Source organism: Physeter macrocephalus, chromosome 21, assembly GCF_002837175.3.
Source record: "Physeter macrocephalus isolate SW-GA chromosome 21, ASM283717v5, whole genome shotgun sequence".
Taxonomy (NCBI): domain Eukaryota; kingdom Metazoa; phylum Chordata; class Mammalia; order Artiodactyla; family Physeteridae; genus Physeter; species Physeter macrocephalus.
Window position 1 is genome coordinate 97702777 of NC_041234.1, and position 27138 is coordinate 97729914.

The 27138-nt window shown below is 38.0% G+C and overlaps 1 protein-coding gene across 13 annotated transcripts in view; it reads right to left on the minus strand.

The window, feature by feature from the left end:
* Positions 1-27138, minus strand: part of TENM1 (teneurin transmembrane protein 1) — an 813855-nt gene that overhangs the window by 682461 nt on the left and 104256 nt on the right. For 2 of the 13 annotated variants that reach the window (XM_028482664.2, XM_055081840.1), the window contains 2 exons: positions 5863-5959; positions 5385-5414 (listed from right to left, as the gene is read on the minus strand). The exons of 10 other annotated variants lie outside the window; for them this stretch is intronic. The gene's annotated coding sequence lies outside the window, so the exon portion shown is untranslated. The remainder of the gene's footprint in view (positions 1-5384; positions 5415-5862; positions 5960-27138) is intronic. One more of the 13 variants, XM_028482665.2, reaches the window with a different exon arrangement.

Below are 27138 nucleotides of genomic sequence, written 5' to 3' on the forward strand. Positions count from 1 at the left end.
GGTTTAAACTCAGGTCCTTTTTTTACATTAGTTCAATCTGGTAGAAATTCACACTATCCTTCTTTAAAGAGCTGTCTCTTAGCAGAGCAAATGCCAGGACAAGCCAAAAAGGAACTTGGAGCCAAAATTCTATGCTTGAGACAGAAGGTCAGAAGCCCTAAAAGGCCACGGAAGAAGAGTGAGCCTGCTATGAATTTTCCCAAGCAGGGTTTCTTCAAATTAGAATAGCTCCTTCTAGTTACATATTTGAACTTAAATGTGTCATTTATTTAAAGGCAGAAATATCTCACATAAGGAAAAAGTAAAAGGCCTAAACATACAGTATTTATAGATATAGAATTTAAAGCATAAATGCTTCATTTTCAGTGACTTTCAAATGTAATTTTTCTCAGAAATAGAAATGGCAGCTCAGAGATCAATGTTCACTTCTCACCATAATAATACATCGGTTTGCAGAGATGCACACCAAATGTTAACAGCTCATTCTTGCCTCAACACCCCCAAAGAAAGGGTTCATTCTCCTTAGAATTCAAGTCAAGGGATCTGAGGGGAAATCCAGTCTCATAAAAAATCCAATGACATGAAGAGCTTCCCAAGCATTTTAGGGCATTTATTCCCAAAATAACATTGGGGTTCAAATAGATTTCAGTTTATCATGTTGGAGCCTTCTGGGTAAGGGATGTTTTGCCAGAGACTCTAGGTTAAAGAATTTGAAATACTATTTGTTGACAGGGAAGGGAAAATATAGTTTATCTAATGAAAGCTTTTCCTATTGCTCCCCTGTATTTGAAAAACCATTCAACTTGCTCATCGCTTCTTGGGTTCCAGTTGATCGACTATTATCACTTATCTGGGCTTTCAGTAACTCAAGTTCAGTCATTAAAAGGAATTGCTATTCAAAGATTGGTGAGGCAGGCAAACTTCTATCATGTCTAATCTATGTAGCAGGCCACAGCTTTCTTACTGCTGCCAAAGTTTGAAATGGCCTCTCTAGGTGGTTGTTTCTTGTTTTTGTTTTGTTTTTTGTTTCAGAAGGAGACTGTTTCTGTTTTCAAGCTTTTACATAAAGAAACTGACTTCAGGCTCCCATTCAACCTTTATACTTTTCCTTCTCGTCCTTCCTCTCCTTTTTTGAGAGAATAAAAGTTGGCTTTGAAATATCCTGTAATTTTATATAAATTCCAGTGAAAAGTTGATTTAGAATTGATCTGCAATGCTTTGGAAGATGCATGTTCAAAGGAAGAGTAAGAACTAACATTCTAGTACCACACACTAAAATGCACATAATTTTAAGGACGACACTCTCTGGATTTGCATTATTGAGCAAAAAAAGACAAACTAATAATAAGCCACTGACTTGGAAATAATCACAACTGCTATGTGATTCAGTGAGAATCAGAAGCTGTCCTGGGGGAAGCGAGCAAGAATGAAAGAAGTAGTGATGGTAGTAGAACAATGCTGAGAATTTTCACCTAGGATGAATGGTGCTATCAGTTGCCATGGTGCCTCTCTCCCCAACCCTACCCCAATTATTCCTGCTCAGTGGTCTGCTCCACAACAGTTATGGAAAAGATCCAGAAAAAAACTTAATTAATGGAATGGGGAAAAAAAAAAAGGTTCTTCAATCTGGAAAGACAAATGTTGAGAAGAAAAGTGTATGATAGAAATCTAACAAAAGAAATTACAGATTGAATGAATCACATTTCAGAAAGGTAAAATTGGGTAACATCCTATGAAACTGATGAATGAAGTTTATGACCAATGAAATGAAATACTACTTTATATATCATTTATACATTAATTTTTTTCAAATATGTTAAATCTATGGGAAAGAAGTATGAACAAGATATGGTATTTAACCTCAAGAGTTCACATATCAGCTGGGCAAATACATAAAACCTAAACATGATAAAATGTTATAAATGATTTAAAAGAGTTATGGGCTGTGAGTATAAGAACATATTAGGGGACTTCCCTGGCAGTCCAGTGGTTAAGACTCCTTGCTTCCAATGCAGTGGGCATGGGTTCGATCCCTGGTCAGGGAACTAAGATCCCACATGCGGCGTGGCCAAAAATCAAAACAAAACAAAAAAAAAAGATGTTGTACATATATACAATGGAATATAACTCAGCCATAAAAAAGAATGAATTTTTTTTTTTTAAGAACATATTAGGGAATAGTTTTCTGATGGAAGGAGATGGGAATGAAGAGAAGCATAGGAATATTTGACAAAAGAGAGGACATTTGACCTGGACCTTGAACTTGAAAATTCACTGGTCTCAGAAGGGAAAGAAGGCTATTCTAGAAGAGGGGCATGAATGAAAACAAAATAAATAACTCATTAATAAAACAGAGAAAGGTCAAAGGAGGTTGGAGTAAAGCCGGCATGGGAGAAATAATGGGAATTAAGGCCAAAGGTAGGCAGATCCTTAAATGCCATGATAAGGAACTTGGTACAATATCTCGGGCAACAGAGAGCCAACAGCAGATTTTAAGCAGTGGAGTGTTCTTGGTGCTACCTCCACCCTCTGGAGAACCAGTCTACTTGTTAAGATTCTGGGGCAAAAATCAGATCCAATAAGAAGACATGATTAACTGTTATTCAAGTATCTGAGGGGTTATGGTATGAAAGGGGTATGGTATGAAAGCCATATTCTGTACAGCTTAAAGCAGCAAGCAGATGGACATATTTGAGATCAACATAATGAAAAGCTAACAAGGGCAGTCATGGGTGGAATGGGCTGCGTCAGAAGTTCTCCAGATGATCTCAGTCACTTAATGGAATGCTGTAGAAGGGATTCAAATATTATATGGATATGTATAAGAGGAGGTATTGGAATAGACAATTTTTCAGATTCCTTCCAAGTGGAATTCTACTCACTCTTCCATAAGAGAGCTCTTCAAAGAGATGAAAGATAGATCTATCTCCTGCTCTTTTTTCTTCAACCCGAATATATATGTGTGTGTGTATATATGTGTATGTATGTATGTATGTGTGTGTGTGTATATATATATATATATATATACACATATATATATATATATATAGAGAGAGAGAGAGAGAGAGAGAGAGATATAGTTTTGTGTTTTTTTTTTGGCTGCGCCACGCAGCTTACAGGATCTCGGTTCCCCAATCAGGGATTGAATCCGGGCCATGGAAGTGAGAGCACCAAGTCCTAACCACTGGACTCCCAGGGAATTCCCTCAACACAAATATTTTAAATTTCTTTATCCATTTTGCATAATACATCTTAAACTTACACAATCTTATATGCCAATTATATCTCAATAAAGCTGGGTAAAAAATAGCAACTCCCGCATGCTTTACCTTTACTTTCTGGTTGATCTCTTCTGGATACCATCATGTAGTCAGCCCATGCTCCTAACCAAATCTGGCACTGAAAGCTGAATGTACTAATTCCCAAAAACCCAACCAGATTCCCATGTTACTAATTAGGATTTTATGTACAGTAAAACCTTAATTAACAGAAGCCAAACTGATGAAACATTTTCTTTCATGTTCTATACTCAACTTTTATGAGAAAAAGAAACATGGTGACTAAGCAAGCAGATATCTTGAATGTACTTAAAGAAAACCAAACTCATCTCCTAAGAAATGGTGTGGTCCAATATAAATTCATCACACTCTCTTGCTTTTCCTTTACAATAAAGACTTATTTCAGAATTATGAACTTGAGACCCTGAAAAAATATTCCAAATACTAAAGTAAAACTCAATTATGTTCACTAAACTGTACTTATGAAGGTAGTAAAATGGACTACAGTTTTATAAAATGTTTTAAACACAAAGACTGAAATAAAAGATAGCTGTACTACTAAATTTTTTAAAAGCCTCAATTAACATCCCTTTCCCTAAGTATCTAGTTAGTCAAGAATTTTCTAGATTATAGAACCATGTCCTTCACTATTACGTGTGAAGGGAAAGGGACTATTTCATTTTCACTTCTATATTGCCGTCACGTCATACAACTAAGGTACATAATTATAAATAAGGTACATATGTATTATGTACATTAATCATTTTAGACTATAAGATATTAAAACCAAAAGGGAACCTGAAGGTCATCTAATTTAACCATAAAATTGTACAGAGGTGGAAACTAAGGTGCACAGAACTTAAGTGGATTGTTAAAGGTCATACAGCTTGTTAGTGATAGCGGTAGGACTGAAACATTGGCTTTTCTTTCTCTTGGTCCTGTGATTTTTCTTCTACAAACAAACTGGCTCTGCATTTTTTAAAGTCAAGTATGAAACAGGTATACATTTTTTTGTGCTGAAACAAGAAGTTTCTCAGAAATGTCATTCCATTTTGACACTAGAGTGCTCAAGCACAAAGAAGGCTGGTTTTCCTCTCCTTTATGAGAAGGGTATCTTGTGTATTTAATATTACATTCTTGCTACTCTAAAAATCAATCTGATGATGTTTTAAGAGACAATAAAAGCTGTAATAATACATCATAGATTTATCTTTTAGTGGCAGTAATGCAGGAACTGCCATCTACTATTATATGTCAGTAATTCATAAGCATACCTGTTGAGCACCACGATATGAAGAATTGATTTGTGTTATCAAACTAGTATCTTCTCACTTTCTTTTTAAGAAATTATAATTCTTGGTAAATGAGTTGCCCACACAGGGACTGTCATGAAGCAAGGTTTGGGGCTGTAGTATTCAAATTTTGAGGGGCTGTAATGAACAAAAAACATTCGAAGTCTAGGGAAGAAACTTCAAGGCAACACTGGTAAGCCTTCCATCTCTAGTGGAATCTTCCATGCCACCTTGGTTTTATATCTCATTTGGTTTTGACCATTATGAATGTTACATTATGTTCATGTTTGGTAAAGCCTTTTTATGATGAAGGGGGAGGTTTTCATTCATTTGCCTTATGATTACATCGAGAGAATAGCTCTAGAAAGAAGTTTCAAAAACTATATATAGTCTGGAACGACATGCTAAAATCTAACCTGGACCAAAAAAAAAAAAAAAGTTACTCATGGCAAACAAGCCTCAATAGGGATTCATGAGCTACTAGTCTATAAGAGTATCAAATATTTCAGACTGTACCCTGTGTATCACATTGAGGCACCAAAGCAGGAGGCAGAAAAACGAATATGCTGTATGCTGTCAATCCTCTAAAGCACTCAATAATCTTTGTGGATACAGAGGGAAATTTTAACAGAAAGAAACTTGATAACTCATGAAAATATTAAGAAAAGCAATAATGACCAAAATAATCCCATTTCTTCAGTTTGTGAACTGTAGTATCTATGGTCTTTGGGAAAATGGGACACATTGATGAAGAAGAGATTAAAAGCATTCTAAAACTTAATGGGTGATCAACTCAAAAATATCACATACTTACTTTGTTGTTATGACCAATCATAAAGTGTACCTGAAAAAATAAAGATGCAATTTCAATTTCCTTGATCTTTTATGTTTATATTATCAAAAAATGATAGCATAGCTCTTTAATTTATACATCAGAACAGCTGTTTGAGGAAAGATGGGCTTTCACAACTCTAATCCTTTATAGGTACTTTTTTTTACTTTTATAATGGTGATTAAAACTCAAGATAGGAGTTACCCGCAGTATTTTTCATTTCTGTATCTGTTGATTGTCAACACTGGTTTTTCTGAGTCATTGTAGGTATGTGGGTAAGAAAATGAACAGTCATCATTTTCAAAATAAATCACAGTATGGATAGTGGGCAGGAGGGACTAAGGGCTGTCAAGGTTTCTATTTAGTTTATCACTTCAAGGTCTACTTAGTGCATTTTTACTTCATTAATCAATGGCCAAATACTTAATAATTTCCTTCCAAGTTAAAGAACATCACTCACCAGACCCCATCATTGCAGAGCTGAGTTGCAGCAGATTATTGCCACAGTAGATTGCTGAGATGCTTGACAAACTAGCTTATAATGTTTCATTCTTCCCCTGTCACGTAAAATTTAGCGGAATTAGGATTGACAGCAAGGGCATTTCTGAAAAGGTCATGATCTTATCACATCGCTTAGATTAAGCACTGTAAGGATTGGCTTCAAGTTGGGTGGGAAATCTTTAAAATTCTAGACAACTTCGAGAAGACATGTGGAGACTTCTCCCCCAGAGACCTCACTGAATTTGTTGGAAAGCCATAATGTTGACGGGGCTGCTTACGTAATTAACTCATAAGACTGGAAGGTAGTGTAGTCAGCGCTTCTTACCTAATTCCGGAGCAGCCAGAGAAAACATAGCCAGCTGGATCAGCACTTTTTTTTACCTACATGTCTCCACAACTCTATCTTTACCTTACCTGCTCCCAAGCTAGTCACTCTGGGCCTGACTCCTCAGGCTGGCCCTTCTAGCATACTTGCTCAGACATAAAACTGATCTTACTATGTAAGCTACTGCTTAGACACCTGTCACACCACATCACACCCCACCAGTATCACATCCCATCACCTAAGCTCTTCCGAATGAAATCGGCCTCTAAATGGTTTGGATCAGCACCAGCCAGCTGACAAACTGTCACTATCACCTGGGTCCTGTATCACTCAGACCTCTTCATTTCTACCTACTCATCACTGGTATGTGTCAGCTGTGCACTACCAGTCTTCAGTCTGATTGCAGCAGTTCCTTATCTCCCAAGAGCCCCTAGTAGACTCCATACTGTAGTTAGCTCTAAAGCAACACTCATTACATTAGGCCTATTTCTCACTCCAGGCCACTACTCACACTATTTCCTTATCCTTCCTTCTTTCCTTCCCCATTATCTAGCCCAAACCTACCCACCACCCATCATCAAAGGTCCCTTTCTTCAGAAGGCCTTCCCTGATTGCTTCAACAAAGATAAAAGCAATTATATTATAATATATTAAGCATATATTACTTGACACTTTGAATCCATTACAGTTTTATTGAGGTATAATTTACATACCATAAAATGCACCTATTTAGAATGTACGATTCAATGTTTTTTTAGTTAACTTACTGAGTTGTGCAACCATCACCACAAACCAATTTTATAATACTTATATTACCCCCCAAATACCCTTTGTGCCCATTAGCAGTCACTCCCTGTCCCCACCCCCAGCCCCTGGCAACGACTAATCTATTATTTGTCTCTATGGATTTGCCTTTTCAGGACATTACCTATGAATGGAATCATACGATATGTGGTCTTTTGCATCTGGCTTCTTTCCCTTACCATGACATTTTTGAGATTTATCCATCAGAACTTCATTCCTTTTTATGGCTGAATAATATTCCATTGTGTGGATATTTTACATTTTACTCATCAATTCACCAGCTGATAGACATTTGGGTTGTGCCTGATTTGGGGGCTATTAGTAATGACACTGTTACGAACATTCAAATATGTTTTTATTATTCTTGTCTCTATACCTAGGAGTAGAATTATTGGATCATATGGTAAACTTTTTCAATTTGGTAAATTTATGTTTAACTTTTTGGAGATATATATATATATATATCACCTTATAATTCACCCATTTAAAGTATACAATTCAATGGATTTTAATATCTTAACAGAGTTGTGCAACCATCACCACAATCAACTTCTGGACATTTTCACTACCCCAAAATGAAGTCCCAAACCAATGCATCCATTATTGACAATCTTCACGGGATCCCCTACAAGTTAGGTATTACACCTCTAGTTTTACAGATAAAGAAACAGAGGATCAGCAAAGTCACACACCCGCTAAGCATCAGAGCCTGCATTTGAACACAATCTGTATGAGTCCATAGCTCACAGTATTTCCACATCACCATGTAGTCACTAATCCTCTTCTTTGAGATCACTCTAGGATATTCACTTGATTTCCTGTTTACATCTTTCCTTCAGTATTTAATCATCGACTTCCTTATCTATGTCTTATACTTCAAAACAAATGCCTTGTATCTACGACCAAACCGTAAGTTTATGAAGAGCAAGAAGTACGTACAGTAGCCCGCCCCTTATCCTTGGGGGGGTGATGGGGGGATATGTTCCAAAAGGCCAAGTGGATGCCTGAAATCTCGAATAGTACCAAACCCTATATATACCTTTTCTCCTATACATACATACCAATGATAAAGTTTAATCTATAAATTAGGCACAGTGAGAGATTAACAACAACTAATAATAAATAGAACAATTATAACAATATACTGTAATAAAAGTTATGTGAATGTGATCTCTCTCTCAAAATATCTTCTTGTACAGATTTAATGTCTTTTCCATCTTAACTAACCGCTTATCATGCACTGTGGCCGTAACTTTAGCAGTTTGAGGTGCAACAGCAAAACTAGCACAAATTTCTTTTTCTTTCTCCACAGTTTTGTGTAGAGGTTTGTTCTTACCATAGAGCTTAGCAACCTTAGCATACAATTTTTTTTCTTTCCTTATGAAGTCAAGAACTTTCACCTTTTCACTTAAAGGAAGCACTCCACAGATTCTCTTTAGCACATCAGAATTGCCAGCATCACTCCACTCGTATTTTGAGGCCATTATCAAGCAAAATAAGGGTTACCTGTTGATCTGATACTCAGGTGGCTACTGAAAGGCGGACAGCGGGTTACGTCGGACAAAGGACAAAGGCAGCGTGAGATTTCGTCACGCTACTCAAAATGGCACGTAATTTAAAACATGAATTGTTTATTTCTGGAATTTTCCATTTAATATTTTCAGACCACAGTTGACTGCAGGTAACCGAAACCATGAAAAGCGAAACCGTGGGTAAGGCAGAACCACTTACTATATTTCCTTTGACTTCTCCTCAGTCCCAGAAAGTAGTATAAACAGAGCTCAGTATTTTTTTTTAATTAATGAAAGTTATTCCTTAATATTAACCTAAATCTTACTCGTATTAAGGTCAATATTCAGTCTTTTCCTTTAGTGTCATTATGGCACCAGCAGCTGAAGCACCATCATAGCTTAGTCACCTCACCCCATAACAATCTACCTTTACTCGGAATTGCTCCAACAACATGTACTTAGTCTGCTCCAGGTAGTCTTTTAGAGCCTTATGTTTTACCTGAACTTGGACTTGTCCTCTAGGTGTTGCTGTAAATATGTTAGACCCTTGTCTTCCCTAATTGATAAAAAGCTTCTCATGGGCAAATACCATGTCTTTTTGCTTTGGATCCCCTGTGTTAACCAGCATAGTGATGAATAAACAGCATGTTTCTAATAAATGCTTCTTCCAGTGTTTGCATACTACCATCATCTCTCATGAGGATGTGTTATTTTTCTCTAGAAGAGTGGAGCTTGGCATTCTTCTATATGCTGAGGCTGCTACTATTTCGCTGTGTGCCTTTGGAAAAATTGCTGCCCAGCCCTGGGCCCCTGTTTTGCCATCTGTAGCATGGGCATCGTTTGAATGAGAAAAATCTCAGCAGTGCTTCCCACTCCTGAATCATCTGTTCAATATGCTTACTAGAAGTCCTCAGTTATACATTCAATAGTTTCAATATTCAATCATTTTTGCCTTATATTAATGATGTGGTAACTAAAAACTATTACCGCCTTCCTAAATTCATTTTTATTAACCTGGGCCTGTTTTCACTTCTTTGTGGTAAATAAGTATGTAATATCTTTCACTCAACTTGAGATACTTTTGTATCCTTATCATACTTTCAAATTGCAAAAATATTTTCTCATGTCTAAAATTCTTTCCTTCAAAGGACAATCTGCTCTCCTGGATTCCCTTCTTAGACACATCCTATAGCAACTATCCCACGTCATTATGTTTGTGTTTGCATTTTTCTTTTCTGCTAGTTTTTTTCTTTAGAAAAAACTGAGACAGAAATAAGACTTGGACATTAAATGCTGTCGTATTTCAAAAGAAATGGAGCCTTTTCTCATTAACTGATAGAAAAATGAGCATAAAATTTGATAAGGAATAAAATAATTGAGAGAAACTGGAAGTTTTCCAAAATCTTCATCCAGAGAAACCATTTAAAGAGACTATTTTATTTTTTTATTTTTTTAACAGCACCTTGCCTTTATATATAGTCTTGAAAGTACCTAAACTAGCATGTTAATTTCAAAATGTTATTAGATAACATTCATACAGTTAATAATAGATCTTGTTGCCATGGAAACTTAACTGAATTTTCTAGCTCTGAGAGTTGATTTTTCAGCAATTAAGCCCTTAGCGCTAATGTTTCATTAACAGATTTTTTATATGAATGTAATTATTTGGATGAGGATATTGAAAACATTTCCTAGTCTTCAAATGATACTCAAATTGGAAGAAAAGCAAATGATGAAGGAACTGTAATCAAAACCTTAAAGACACATATTATTCAGGTGACTGAATCAATATAAGGTAAAGTATATTCTCATATTAAGGATACTTGGGCATAAAAAAGTACATTCGGGATCTTCCTACTCTCTGATCTATCACCATCTCTATACCTAGCCTTGGCCAACTCCCCCACTGAACACACACTCCATAAGAATAGTAAGAAATAGAAGTGATCAGGAGAGAAAGGAAAAACTCTTGAAATTATTGGCCCCAGGCAAAGTAGAACTAGGAGATTATTAGTGGTTTAATAATCTGCCAACGCCAAGACTATAAGTCAACCGAAGTAATCCTATTTATAGCCAAGATACTCATTATAGTACAACTGCACTTGAACCAGCAGTATTGATCATTATCTTCCTGTTCCGGACCACTGTTTCAGAGTAGTACTTACTAATTAAAATGTGATCGCTAGCCCAAGTATTGAAATAGATGGAGAAATACAATGTTTTCACATTTGGATTATTCTCACTGAATGGAAAATCAGAAATGCATTATCATAACTCATACCTACAAAGAAAAAGAAGACAAATCCTGGGGCATAATAACAGAGGATGCGCCGTCTTGGGTTGGCAGTAACTAGCGAATTTGGAGGAAATGGTCAACTCATGTGGTTCTGGAGGCAAGAGCAGCAGCCTAGCAGGGAAATGGCAAAGGATGAAGTCTTTTACGAAGAAGCCTCAGCGGGCTTCCCTTCCCTGGTGGCGCAGTCGTTGAGAGTCCGCCTGCCGATGCAGGGGACACGGGTTCGTGCCCCGGTCCGGGAAGATCCCACATGCCGCGGAGCGGCTGGGCCCGTGAGCCGTGGCCGCTGAGCCTGCGCGTCCGGAGCCTGTGCTCCGCAACGGGAGAGGCCACAACAGTCAGAGGCCCGTGTACCACAAAAAAAAAAAAAAAAAAAGAAGCCTCAGATTTAGATTTAGAGAGTCTTTCTGTACAAACATGGGTTCTGAATTCCAAGTTGTCACGTGGTTAGTGAGAAGCAGAACTGTTATGTGAACTCAGTTCAGCTGTTTTAACCAAGAATCATATCTCAAATTTTTTTTAAAGGGGTAAGGCAAAGGAGTATTTGCGGGCTTCCCTGGTGGCGCAGTGGTTGCGCGTCCACCTGCCGATGCAGGGGAACCGGGTTCGCGCCCCGGTCTGGGAGGATCCCACATGCCGCGGAGCGGCTGGGCCCGTGAGCCATGGCCGCTGGGCCTGCGCGTCCGGAGCCTGTGCTCCGCAACGGGAGAGGCCGCAGCAGAGGGAGGCCCGCGTACCCCAAAAAAAAAAAAAAAAAAAAAAGGAGTATTTGCAATTAGTAAGTAATCAGTTTGAATCCTATTTGAGTGGCCTGAAACTTGCTACTAAATTTCTGTGGGTTTCAGTTTTCTAATTCATATAATTAATGTGAAGAACAAAGGATATGACATAGTGTCTAACACAGTAAAGCAGGTACTTGATAAATAGGATTATTATAATTAGTATTAATTATTGGTGAGAAAATGTTTTCCATTTACCCCACCTCATTACTTGCTTATTGATGGCAGCGTTTCCTAATTGCAGTTTCTAATTTTTTATGTATAATTTACTTCATGGTAGTTGCATCTGCAAACCAAATCTAAAGTGATGATGGCAAACAAACATACAGAAATAATAATGCATTGAAGGAAATAAACAGAAAATAAAAGATATTGCTCCCATAATTAAAATGTATTTGTAGTCTGGCTGGGGAGATAAAACATGAGCACTGATATGAAATGGTTTACCATTTAACATCATTAATCAGATTATCCAAAATATTTTGAATTGCTTAGTAAGTGTTCACAAGCACACTGGTCATAGTTTAGGCTGGTTTAAAGTATTAACTCATTTATTACTTACAACAACTCTATAAATTAAGGACTATTATTATTCCTATGACTATTATTATTCATCATTTCACAGATGAAGAAACTGACATCAGGACCTTAAGTTAGTTCTCCAAAGTCACACAGGTAATAAGTGGCAATGGCAATGCCTCGCGTATCAATCAGTCAAGTACAGAAAAAATTCCTAAAGGGCTGTGGATTGAAAACTAAACAATTTTAAACAACAAAGAAAGACTGAACAATATACAAAGATAATAAATGCCTCTAAAGTCATGGGATAAAACGCAACATTTTATTCATTAAAAGGGTGGATCATGTTGAAAAGGCCAAGATATCTGAGGATATTCAGCAGTATCTGAATATACTGTCTATTTCAATCTCCATTTATCAGAGGCCTTTCTTGAGGAAGGACTATTTTTGCAAGAAAATATGCTGGTCATATTGGAACAATATATTTGAAAGCCACATTTTTTATCTCAATAATCATAATGAAAGTCTTTCTGTATGTTACAAATATTTCTGATAAACAATATGCAATTTATATTGAATGATTTTTCAACTTGCCCGAATTTCATTTTTAATGGTTGCTTATGTTCTGCCACAAACACTTCTCAGATAAACTTCTTTTAGTTGTGGGAACACTTTCTTGGCTACATTATTTCTCCATTGTCCTATCCATGCAAACAGGCTACAATAAAATCCCGTTATGTGATTTTTCATGGAATTGAGAAAACATCATAAGGAGGAAAATGATAAAAGTAAGATATATTGCTCCATGGAGACTTTCCCCAGAAGCTCCCTTTGTAGTAGACAGCCGTGCACTCACATCTGTTTCAGGACAACATGGAGGCAGTAAGGGATCACATGCAGCGTTCTTGTTTTTGTTACCGGGGTTCCCCACCCCAAAATGCTCTCCTTACATGGGGTGTAATGTGAGAGAACCACTTGAGGCTGAGATGAGAAGCATTAGTAATTATGGCAAGTGTGCCTCACTTATTTGAGGCTCACATCACTGATTGTCCCGGCTCTATATTTTCTAGTGTTCTCCAGATAGGTTTCCTAGCTCAGTGCTACTCAGAGTTTGGTTCATGGAAAGCAGAACCAGCATCAGCAACTCCTGGGAACTTGTTAGAAATGCAGACTCTGAAGCCCCACCCTAGACCTCCTGAATTGAGATCGGCATTGTAACAAGACCCCATGGTGATTCCTGAGCACATTTAAGAAGAACTGCTCTAGAGATAGTAAGATGCCCAGCTGAAGAAAATATTTTCTTTCTCTCTGAGATAGCTGAGAGGGGACATATGAAAAGATCTTGACCCACAAACAATGAAAAATGAAAGGATGAAATTAAGAAAAATATTTAAAAGTACAAAACCAGACATATTTACCAAGCATTGACATCGATTACCTATGAGCCTCAATTAACCCAGTTTCTTCCCTCAGTTTGTTGGGAGGAAATATCAGACTGATGGAAAGCAATACTAGCTCAGCTGTAGAATATTCTCAAACTTTATTATCATCAGAAGCAGTATTATTATAAGATAACATTTATTCACTGTGTACTATATACCAGGCAACTTCTTAGATACTTTCCATACTTTGCCATACTTTTCACTTTAATCCACACATGACTTTGGAACCTGAGCTCATAACCAGTTACTGCCTTTTTGATCTTTTCTCTACTTGTGACCCTAGGATGCCTTTTCTGGCACAATGTGAATGTACTTCTATTCCACATCTACCCTGAGTAAGAAAGATATTTTCCCATAGACTCAAAAACTTCTACCCAAGGCTTCCTCTGCCTGTATGTTCTCCAGAGATACCTAACCTCACTTCTGGAGGGGTCCCTGACTCTGATCCTCTTCTGCTTCCCCACACATATCCTGAATACTCATTTTCTCTGTCTTCTGGTTTAACTGGAGGATATTGACTTAGCAATTGTTATGTTTGTTTTATTCTTTGTAAAGCTCAACGTTTTAATCTATCTTTCTGGGCGACACTTTTCTCCTGATCCTTTTATCAGCCATGCAGCTTTTCATTCTAAGCTCTGTAAGGACAGAAGCTCTATTTGGTCCTCCGCTATATTCCCAGAGTTTAGAACAGTGCCTAACCTGTAATAAGCGCTCAGAAACATTTGCTGACTAAACAAATAAATCTCAGTGAGAGCAATTTCTGTGGAATGCATATCTGTTGGAGCTCGTCTCTATCTACACCCATTCCCTAGATTATTACATCCAGTCCCACAGTTTAAATACTATGTATCCACTCCTCAGACTGTAACTTCAATCCTGACCATACCCTGAACTCATGTATCCAACTACTTACTCCTAATGGCCACTTGGTAACAGTACAGACATCTCAAATTTAACATGTTCAAAATCTGTCCCTTGATTTGCATCCCAAACCTTCCCCACCTTTATAACCCCACCTCTATAAATGGCATCACTACTTACCCAGTTACTCAGACCAAAAACCTTGGTGCCCTCCCTGGTTCCTCTCTCCCTTCCATCCCACAGCCAATCAGTCAGCAAATTGTATCAAGGTTACCTTCAAAACATCTGAATCTAGCCAGGCCTCACCACACCCACTCTCATCCACACCACCATTATTTAGCCTGCACCTAGACTATGGCAATAACCTCTTAACTGGCCTCACTGTTTCAGTTCTTGCCTCCCTAAAGTCTCTTCCTACCCAGCAACCGGGTAATCTTTTTAAAACATAAATCAGATCACCTAACTCCTCTGCTCAAAGGCCTCCAATGGCTTTCCATCAAACTTGAAGTGAATTCCCCACCATGGCCTACAGGGTCCCACACAAACTGCCCCTGCCTCCTTCAAAATCACTCAGCTCCAACCTCACTGGCTTGCTTTCTGTTCTTCTAACACTCCAAGCTTAACACCACCCCAGGGCATATTCATTTATTGATCAATCTGTTTGCAATGCCCGTCCCTTCCCTGCTAGGCTTTGTATGGCTGCCTCCTGCACTTCATTCATGTCTCTGTTCAAGTGTCACCTCCTCAGGAAGAAGGCCCCTGATGACCATCATAGCCAAAATAACACTCCAACTGCACTATACCATTCTTTATCCCTTTGTCTTGGTTTATTTTCTTTATAACATTTATCCCTAGCTAACACATTATACATGTATTTGTTTATTCATTTATTGTTTGTCTTCCCATTAGAATGCAAGTTCCATGAAAGCAGGAACTTAGTAGATCTTGCTTACTGTTGTATCCCTGGTGCCTAGAACACTATCTGGCACATGGAAGGCACGCCAAAAATATCTGGTAACTTAATGAATACTGGCGGACACCACCTTTGTCTTTGAAACCTCCCTCATTCTAGTATTCTCTTTTCAAGCCAACTAAGTATGTGCCCTTTTCCTCTTTCATAAAGCCTGACATCTCTTGTGGTCTTTCCACAAAGATTCACTTTCTCTTTGAACAAGCATATGTACTTTTTGGTTTATTTACAAAGCATACACAATTATCATACTCCAATCCCAATAAATGCTTAATCCTCCCTTCGAGTCCCATTTTTATTCCTGAATTCCTGGGGTCTAGATTCTATTATGTTACCCTTATCAGTCAAGTCCGCTTAACATCACATCTATTGGCCCCCACTCCTCCACCACTTCTGAAGCTGAACGTGTCCTACCTGGGCTTTTGTACCCCCGTCATGACTATGGAAAAATCTAGCAGTCTGAAATCCTCATAGGACTTCCTACAATAAAGAAATGTGTGTGTGTGTGTGTGTGTGTGTGTGTGTGTGTGTGTGTGTGTAATCTGGGAGATTACTGAATTTTTTGAAAGCCCCTCAGAATCCTTGTATTTAAAAGATTCCAAAAACCATGGCAACCATGTGCTTCCAACTTTTTAGGACAGCCCTAATTTCAGAGAATTTTATTATTTCCAATAATGGTAATTTATTAAAGGATATATGACATACATATCTTTTGAGATTGTCACCATGAATGCATTCACATATTAAAAAAAAATCTTTGGTCAGACCATGTGTCCCAATTTAAGGCTCAGAAAATAGGTCACTCTGGCCATGGTCCCTTTGCTCTGTTAGCCTAGATTCTGGATCCCCACAGACTTCACAAATAGCTCCCTGAAGTAGTCTCTGCCTTGTCATCTTGTCACTAATTTTCACTAGGAGGGTGGTAGTGAAGGAGGGGATTCTCAAGTCCATCAGTAAGGCCATAAGAGTTTGCCTTTCTTACAGTATGTTCCCTGCTATTTTAGTTGGGTGTGAAAACAACATAAAGGACATGAGGATCATAATTCAAAAAGTTGAAGATGTCTTTTCACACCCTTGCATCTCCCTTTATCTTACCTTTCCCGTCTCTTCCCAGTTATGTATGTCCTCTCTTCTCCAGGCACACATGCACTATATTCCTTCACACCACTCCCTGGCTACCAGGGGCTTTGATTTGTCACACCTCAGCCAGCCAGCCAGCCAGTCAGCCATCCGTCCATCCATCTATTCAACAAATCTTTGTGTACTACTACCTGCTGGGAACTGTGCTAGGTGCTGGGGATAGAGAAATGGAAGAAATGGATGAAGTCTCTAAGAGCTACTTGCTTAGAACATTTCCTGAGAGCTACTTCTTTCCTTTATAACTTAAGTACTTAGACTGGCAGCTCAGCTGATATTCTGTCCTTCTGGTAGCATTAGCTGTTAATGATAACAATAAAGTACCTTTTCCTAAAAACCTCAGTATTTTCTTTAGAAATTCATTGTCTCCTGCAGTCCCTGATACACAATAGTAGTAACAATAGCTACCATTTTAATCGCCTACTATAACTCAGGCAATGAACTAAGTGTTTTATATATATTTTATCTTTTAATCCATAACAAACTAAGGCTCAGAGAGGTTAAGCCATTTGCCTAAAGTCACTACCTAGCTGGTAGCAAGGCTAGGTATATCTGACCCCAAATTCTATGCTCATCATTCTGTTTCATGATAGATTAAGTGTCTTAACCCAAAGCACAGTCATTTTCAATGGCAGAGGGTTGTTTGGGAGACCTACAAGGTATCTCCCCCTTCATACTAGGGACAGTAGAGGACAAATTTGAAATATGGGTGAACAACCAGAAAGAGTAGCGACCCAGCAGTAAGGAAAAGAGAGTTTCAGGAAAGTGAATGATCAACATTTTGATGTAGCTACTTGGGAGCAGAAACTGAGTTCTTTATTGGGACATAGTTTCTGAGATCTTTTCAGAGTTAGGTGATCTAAGCAGGTCACAAGTGCAAGTGTAACTTGATACCTACAAAACAGCAAAAGAGCACGGTTCTGACCCAGGTCAAACAATCCAACTGGAAACAGTGAATAGCACCTGTGTATAGTTTTGGAAATTCTATAAAGTTTCCTTGATTCAAATATCAATCTTTTAATTTGATAAGGCTCAAGGATGAAAAGTGCAGGATGAGAAAAAGTTACCTACTCAAATGACAACTCAAATCATGTAAGCCACATGGTTGTAAATGCCTGCACATTATTCTAATGGGTGTACTATAATTTTCTTTTAATATTTCTATCTTGTAGGCATTTAGATTTTCCCCAGTCTTTCACCACTGGTAATAATAATAAAATGACTGACCTTGCAAATATCTGTCCACATCCTGATCATTTTCTCCTGATTGTTTTCTAGGTACAAGATTCCTGGATTAAAGCTTAATAGCTTTGTAAAGCTCTTTGTACATATTACCATTTGCTTTCCAGAAAAAATATATTAATTTACACTCTTCTAGCAGTACAGGAGATTGCCTGTCTCACAGTACCTTCACAAGAACTTCACAAGAACTAATCTCTTTGAAAAAAAAAAAATCTGCTTTTCCAAATGTTTATTGTCCATGTGTATTTCTTTGCATTTCCTACTCAGATCTTTGCCTTTTTCCTACCGGGGTGTTCACCTTTTTCTTAATGATTTATAAGAGATATTTATATATTATTAGGCCTTTGTTATATACATTGCATATATTTTGCATGTTTATGATTTGCCTTTTCATTTTGTTAATTATATTTTTTAAGAAAAAATATTGGTTATAGATTTAAACCCATCAACCTTTTCTTCTTGGATTTCTTCTCATCAAAAAATTAGTTAATAGCCAACTCTATATGTTTTTATTTTTAAACTTTTAAAACATTTAACTCAAATGTTTCAAAAATTTATTTAGGCATATAGTGTGAAGTAAGGTTCTAACCTGAGATTCTACAGTAAATTCCCTCACCTCTCAAACAGCCAATTTTCAAAGAACTAGTTATTGAATTATTTGTTTCCCCATTTTTCATGTTTTTTATCATAAAAATAATACTTTTTCAAGGCTATCTGGTTCATTTTATTCACCTTTCCATTCTTACAACCTTACCACACTAATAATTATAACTCTGTGATACATTTTAATATCTTATATTGATGTTTTAAAAACACATTTTAACTATTAAAATCTGCTTATTCTTCCAAAATGAACTTAAGAAACATTGTCCAAAAAGTAAACAGAAATTTTTCTTGAATTTATATGAAACTTACAAATTAATTTTTAATTTCCGATACTTGTAAACCTATAAATTAATTAAATTGGAAAAAACTTACATATTTTAGATATTCAGATATCCTAGCCAAGAACATGATGCATCTTTCCATTTGATCAAATTTTACTTTATGTTTCTCCAGAAATTTTGGTAATTTTGAAGAAAATATAGGCCTTATATCTTTCTTGTTTAAACTGTCCTTAGAATTTGAAGATATTTATTTTTAAGTATTGCCAATAAACTCTTTTTTCATATTTATAATTTCTAACTGGTTATTGTGGGTACATCAACAGAGAAGTATAGCACAGCCCACAGGGACTACATTAATAGGCCATTAAAAAAAAAAGGAAGACGAAACACTGTCGTTTCAGAAACATATTCTCTGCTGGAAGTTGCCTTCTGTAGAATCAAAGAGTTATGATATTACACATCACCCATCAAACTCAGAGAATTTAAGGCCATGTTCTCATTCCACAGTCATCATTCTCAGATGAGAGAGAAACCATTTATCAAGACACAGGAAGAAAGTAGCTATCCACAAGTCAAAGCACTGGGACAAAAACAATGATTCTGATTAAATTTTCAAAGGAAATTTTCACAGTTTGCAATTGTGTTTGGCAAGTTTAAATCCCAAATGAAATTTTAGAGATGTTATACGCCCTTGAAAAGCAAGTTTACAATGAAAATGCTGACAGACCTTATGAGAAGACTGTAGTATCGTGAGCACCTCTAATGTCACTTATGTGTAAGTGACAATCTCTGTATACATAGGCAGTATATGTAAACTGATAAGGTGGGTTTTTTTTTCTGAAAATCATTTTCTTATTTATCATACCCAGTGTCCATTGTCTCCCTTAAAGTTACTATTAGGACATAATCAATCTATATAGCCTTTCAATTATTTAGACAATATATCATATTTTCAATATTTTATACTGAAAAATGTCTTCTTCTAAATCATTAATTATAACTAATGCCTATGATGTCTGGGCACAAACATATCAACTACTTTTTTCTAAAGACTAAGGTTGATTCAGTGAATCTAAAATCCACAGAAGGCTTTGTAAATTTATGAAAGTCATCACCCACAAATTCCAGTTTAGGAGTATAGAAAACAGTTTAATTTTGGGGGAAATCAATATAAAGCACGAGAAGAATTCTTAATAACTGCAATCTGAAGTCATAGATGAGAGACTAGTAAAGGCTTAAGTCATCCTACTTTTCTAAACTATTGATCAGCTTGTTTTGGTCATCTGTGATCATCTAACAGCTTCACAAAAATCAGTAAGATTAAAAGCAACAAGCTGAATGTACAAAATGAAATGGAAATGAAAAACAGGAGCATCCCATTGTTCAAAAAAATAAGTAAATGCTTAAAAAAAAAATAACCGACATTGATGGGAGTATGTCAGAGGGTCGCAGGAACCAAGTGAAAAATCTCCTAAAGTTGGAACAATTTGAGCAACAAAAAAAATAGTATTGGACTATAACCCAAAGTATAAAATAAATATCCATGAGTCCCTACTGATATAAATGAATGATTGAATAAATAAATGAATGGGGGAGAAGAGACAAATATCCTGTGTGGTATTGCAAATAACTTGTATAGATATTCTACCTTCAAGGAGGTAGACTCTAACTCTACTCATTAAGTGTGGGCTGCACATAATGATTTCTTTCCAGAGAGTATACTATAGATAGGGGGAAAAAGAGTAAGTTTACAGTGGAGAACCCTAACAAACACTATCCCAGTAAGGTGATGCAAGGCCAATATCAACAATAAGTCTTGTCGATAATATGTACCTGTGATCATTTGTGAAGAAGATTTTATTTGCCTCTGTGGTCTTCCTCCCAAACACCCATGACCCCAGTCTAATCATGAGGAAAACATAATACACATTCCAATAGAAGGCCGTTCTACAAAATGCCTGACCTATACTCCTCAAAACTGTCCAAATCATCAAAAAACAAAAAATCTGAGAAACTGTCACAGCTAAGAGGAATATAGGGAGACATGACAAGTAACTCTAATGTGGTAACCTGGATGGGATCCTGGAACAGAAAAAAGACATCGGTAAAAACTAAGGAAATCTGAATAAACTATGGACTTTAGTTAATGAATCAATGTAAGTTTCACTAATTGTAACAAATGTACCATAATAATGCAAGACGTTAATAAGAGGGGAAATTCTGTGTGTGGGGGGGTTTAAAGGCAAATCTATGTACTATCTGCTTAATTTTTCTGTAAACCTAAAACTATTCTAAACATAGCCTATTAATTTTTTTTACTTCATTTTGTAAAACAGCAGAGGTCAGAAAAATTAGAAAATTATAGTGAAGAAAGAGGAAAAAACTGAACTCCTGGACCTCTTGGAGGAAAATGGGTATAAAGACAACACCAGACAAGCTTTTCCTAACATCAAATCTACTTCATCTAAATGTCAATGTCATAACATAGCTCATTACAGTAGGATAAATTACAATATGAATAAATTCATATATCATGAGTCAAATCATAGCTTCAAAAATCCCTATACACAGTAAAATCTTGATATAAAACAGTTCTCCACCATCACCAGTGATGTAAAGAGGGCTCACTGTATTCCAAATTAGCCCAAAGACTGTTCACTTTCCTAAATGGGATGCCAAAAAAGGGATAAGAGAGCTGAATAGAGGTTTGTCCTAGAATGTATGATATCAAGCATGCATTCTAACCATAGGATCTTAGACCTCAAAGGACCTCAAAAAGATCATCTGGTCCAAGTTTATTATTGTCTGTAACATTTTACTGGGGTGTTGGTGTTTTATAAAGATCTCCAGAGAAGGTTCATAAATTATCAGGGTCATCCTCACAGTTAAAGATCCCTCTGTTATGGTTTTAGCAATTACTTTGTAAGACCCTATTTTGCCAAACTTTTCTTGGAGTTACCTGCACTAAGATACTTTTAAGACTGTTGGCTCTAAGATTATTGATTAGTACCACCTAACTTTAATCACCCTTATAAATGGCTGGTAACTAAATTCCAAAAAACTACTTAAAAATTAAAAAGCAAGAGGAATGCATCATTTCAAACTAGTATATGAGAATATGACATCCACATAGGGCATGATGAACATTTTTCTGAGTACTCTGTGGTTTGGCACACAGTAGGTCCTCTTAATCTGACTGTTGAATTAATGAATAAATGGGGCAGTCTCTCAACACATTTGGTTTAGAAGCTCATAATTTAAACTCATGTTATGCCTCTTAGTGGGCGGTTAGATCTATTTAGAGTCTTTTGAGACAGAAGTCAATAAAAATATTAGGCATGCTGTATGGGATAAAGCCAAATGGGAGGAGTCCGATGATGATAGCAGGTGAGGAAGGGAGTAAGTTGAACCATCCTCCTTTTGGTGTTTCTACCATGGAGAAGCACAAGGAAGGACATTCAGGAACACCACAGTCAAGCGGTAAACATGACCCTTTGGGAAAGTATTTCTGGAGAGAAATGAAAGATACGGACTTCCTATATCCATCTAAGAGGATTACAGGAAGTGCCAGATAGAAAATCTAGAAGTGTGTGTGGAAGTCATGGGATGCAGAGGGGACCCATCATTGTCGGCCATTCTGCCTCCCTGTTTCTCTTTCTATCCCTGCACCGCTACTCCCCCACCACCAACACAAAAGCCTCAGCTTGTGTACGGCTTTAGCAATCCCATAACTATCTCTGCCACTATCCATGTCATCTCCAACTTTGACTTTGCCAATTTTGTTGTAATGCTGTTTATCTTTTCAAGTGTCTGGAGTTTGAGGCTTCAAGTTATGCTTGACTATCCAAAATGAAACCTGTTCTGCTCACTTGTAGTTCTTCTACTTGCTCATTCAATAATATGGAGTAGCCAATGCATGTCAGGCACTCTGCTAGAAAATTGAGAAACAAACATGATTAGGACACGATGCTCACCAGGCTAGTAAGGATAGAAAGGCATGTAAACACATAATCGAAGGCAATGTGGAGACCCTGTACAGAAATATGCAAACGGGGCCATGGAAATGTATAGAAATTGAATGCTGCCTAGAGGTGGTCTTGAAAAGGCTTCACATGGAGGCAATATTTCAACGAGGTCTTGTAGGATGAGTAGGAACTTACTATGTCCAGAAGATGGGTAAGACATTGTAGGAAAAGGGAATAGAGATAGCTTCATGAGGAAAGCACAGAGATATAAAATTACCACTCGAGTGGCAAATCGCTCTGGCTACACTGAAGAGAATGGATCAGTGGGCTGGGGGACAAGACTGGAGACAATGGTAGTTATAAGATGACAGATGATGACAGTCTGAATTATGGGATTGTAGCAAGAAAGTAGAAAGCAAAAGGACAAATGAGCAAATACTGGCAAAACAGGTTTGTTACTCAAAAACAGGGAAAGAGGAAAAATGCTTTGAGCATATATTTAAGCATATTTTGAAGCATATTTTGAACATAGAGGTGAGGAAAGTTGAGGGCGTTCATGCTTGACAACCTCCATTATTGAAAGAAATGGAAAAAAGAAGCTTGTCTTATAAAAGAAATGCAGAGAGCTCAGCTAAGTTGGGAAGTGTTAAATGGTAGTATAGTCAACTCACAGGAGACCAGGTAGGTTAAGTGTGTTAAGTAAATGACACAGGGTGTCAGGAGAATTGATCCATGGGGGAGCATAAAGACAGGTGGCCAGAAACCTGCTCCCAAGCAGACAGAATACCAAGAAGGCCATCTAGAGGTCAGGAGGGCTAGCCCAATGTTCATTCACAATAAAGAGTCATAAGATCCAAATCTATCAGCTAAGGAACAAAGGATAGAAGAGAAAGTGTTTCTTTTGCATCTAATGTGGACCTATAATTCAAACCATGAGTAGTATTTCTAAGGGGAGACATGGATGATTTTGTGGTAATTAGGACAAAGGATTGTTAAAACTTTTTTTTTTTTTGGCTTGGGATATTTACACCATTATCTGCCAAAGTGATGTTTTGAATAGAAAGATATCCACATGAAAGTAGGAAAAGAAAATGTCCAAATAATCCCTACCAACAGCAGAAATCTTGTCCCACTCTTGCATATAAATTCTTTCAATCAAAGCACACATCAAATGAAACTCTCTAGAATGTGACAACTAAAACAATCTACCAAGCAAACACATGCCTTGCTTAACTAGCTTATCAATCTAAGGATCCCAACAGAAGGAAGCTATTCAATCAAGAAAACAAAGGGGGGGGCAGAGTCAAGATGGCGGACTAGAAGGATGTGGAATTCGCAACTCCACACAACTAGGGCACCTATCAGGCACCAGTGGGGGACCACGGACACCTAAAGGGATGGGAGTAACCCCCAGTGACCGGGTAGGACGTGGGCCATGGGGGGAGTGAAGGGGGAGAAGTGGAGGCAGGACGGGACTGGCGCACCTGAGGGGCAGCTGGGGGAGGGGACGGGATCCCATGCCGGAAGAGGGAAATTGGGGGACCATTGGGAGGGCAGAGGATCAAAAGGGAGCGTGGCCAGTTTTCCCCTGCCCACTTGGACCCCCAGGAGCCTGCTGAGATCCCGGGCCTGATCCTCTGCCCACCGAGGCCCCTCCAGCCCGCACGGGTCCTGAGGGAGGGGGAGGGAGGGAAGGGGGAGCAAAAGTAAAGGCCGGACCTCTAGGACCGGCACCCCTGAGGGGCGGCTGGGGGAGGGGAGGAGTTCCTACACCCAGCGGGACCCACCCACGGTTACGGGTGCAGCAGGGATGGGGGAGACCCTGGGGGAGATGGTGGGGAGGGGCACGAAGGAATGGAATGGAAGGGGACCAGCTCTTTCCCTACCCACTTAGGCACCGGGAAGCCTGTTGGACTCCCGGGCCTAATCCTCTGCCCTCGGAGCCTCCCTCCTGCCCTGCAGAGCCCAAGCCCCACCCCTACACCTCCAGCCAGGGCCCCACCTCTACACTCAGAGACACCCTCCAATGGGCCGGGCCTAAACCCCACCCACACACCCTCACTCAGGGCCCTACCTCCAAACTCCGGAACTCCACACTCCAGAGGCCCTCCTTTCCACGTGCTGCCTCTCCCCTTCCACTCAGGTCCTAAGCAGAGGCCCTGCCCCATGCTTGAGCTTGAACGTTGCCCTGCCTAAGCCCCGCCCCCAAGGCCTTTTCCGGCTGCATGGGTCCTGAGCCTAGGTCCCGCCCCACCCTACACCCCACCCCTGCCTAAGTTCCACCCCCGCCTGAACTCCACCCCAATAGACAAGGCTTTTTTTTTTTCCTCTTTTACACTGGGGTTCTGTTTTACCTCGTTGATTCATTGTTCTCGATTCATTCATATTTTTACTTCTCCTAATAAATCTTTTACTATTCTAATTTTATTTTATTCTTTATACTTTCTTATTGTTCTTTCCTTTTGGCTTGTTCCCCCCACACCCCCTATTTTTTATTTCTTTTTTCTGTTGTGGTTTTATTTTAACTTGTTGCAGGTGTTTTAATTATAATTTTATTTTTTCCTACTATATTTTTATCTTTCTAATTTAACTTTTTTTTTATTCTTTGATATTGTACTGCTCCTTTCTTTTCTTTTTTTCTTTTTTTGCCATGCTATGCAGCTGGTGGAATCTTGGTTCCCAGGCCGGATGTTGACCCGAGCTCCTGTGGTGGGAGCTCCAAGTCCAAACCACTGAACTAATAGAAAACCTCAGACCCCAGGGACTATTAATTGGAGTGAGGCCTCCTGGAAGTCCTAAGCTCAGCATGAAGACCCAGCTCAATCCAACTGCTGGCAAACTCCAGTGCTGGACACCTCAGGCCAAACAACCAGTAAGAAAGGAATACAGCCCCACCCCTCCAAAAAAAAATGAAACAACAAAAAAATATGTTACAGATGAAGGAGCAAGGTGAAATCCTACAAGACCAAATAAATGAAGACGAAATAGGCAATCTACCTAAAAAAGAATTCAGAGTAATGATAGTAAAGATGATCCAAAATCTTGGAAACAGAATGGAGAAAATACAAGAAACATTTAACAAGGATCTAGAAGAATGAAAGAGCAAGCAAACAGAGATGAACAACACAATAACTGAAATTAAAAATACTCTAGAAGGAATCAATAGCAGAATAATTGAGGCAGAAGAACGGATAAGTGAGCTGGAAGAGAAAATGGTGGAAATAACTGCCAGAGAGCAGAATAAAGAAAAAAGAATGAAAAGAATTGAGGACAGTCTCAGAGACCTCTGGGACAACATTACACGCACCAACATTTAAATTATAGGGGTCCAGGAAGAAGAAGAAGAAAAAAGAAAGGGTCTGAGAAAATATTTGAAAAGATTATAGTTGAAAACTTCCCTAACATGGGAAAGGAAATAGTCAATCAACTCCAGGAAGCGCAGAGAGTCCCACACAGGATAAATCCAAAGAGAAACAAGCCGAGACACATATTAATCAAACTATCAAAAATTAAATACAAAGACAAAATATAAAAAGCAGCAAGGGAAAAGCAACAAATAACATACAAGGGAATCCCCCATAAGGTTAACAGCTGAACTCTCAGCAGAAACTCTGCAAGCCAGAAGGGAGTGGCAGGACATATTTAAAGTGATGAAAGGGAAAAACCTACAACCAAGATTACTCTACCCAGCAAGGATCTCATGCAGATTCAACAGAGAAATTAAAACCTTTACATACAAGCAAATCCAAGAAGAAGATATAACAGTTGTAAAGATATACGCACCCAACATAGGAGCACCTCTATACATAAGGCAAATGCTAACAGCCATAAAAGGGAAAATCAACAGTAACACAATCAGAGGATGGGACTTTAACACCCCACTTTGACCAATGGACAGATCATCCAAAATGAAAATAAATAAAGAAACACAACCTTTAAAAGACACATTAAACAAGATGGACTTAATTGATATTTATAGGACATTCCATCCACAAACAACAGAATACACTTTCTTCTCAAGTGCTCATGGAACTTTCTCCAGGATAGACCATATCTTGGGTCACAAATTAAGCCTTGGTAAATTTAAGAAGATTGAAATCATATCAATTATCTTTTCTGAACACAATGCTATGAGACTAGATATCATTTACAGGAAAAAAACTGTAAAAAATACAGACACATGTTGGCTAAACAATACATTAATAAATAACCAAGAGATCACTGAAGAAATCAAAGAGGAAATCAAAAAATAGCTAGAAACAAATGACAATGAAAACACGACAACCCAAAACCTATGGGATGCAGCAAAAGCAGTTCTAAGAAGTAAGTTTATACCAATACAATCCTACCTCAAGAAACAAGAAACACCTCAAATAAACAACCTAACCTGACACCCAAAGCGATTAGAGAAAGAAGAATAAAAACCCCGCAAAGTTAGCAGAAGGAAAGAAATCATAAAGATCAGATCAGAAATAAATGAAAAAGAAATGAAGGAAA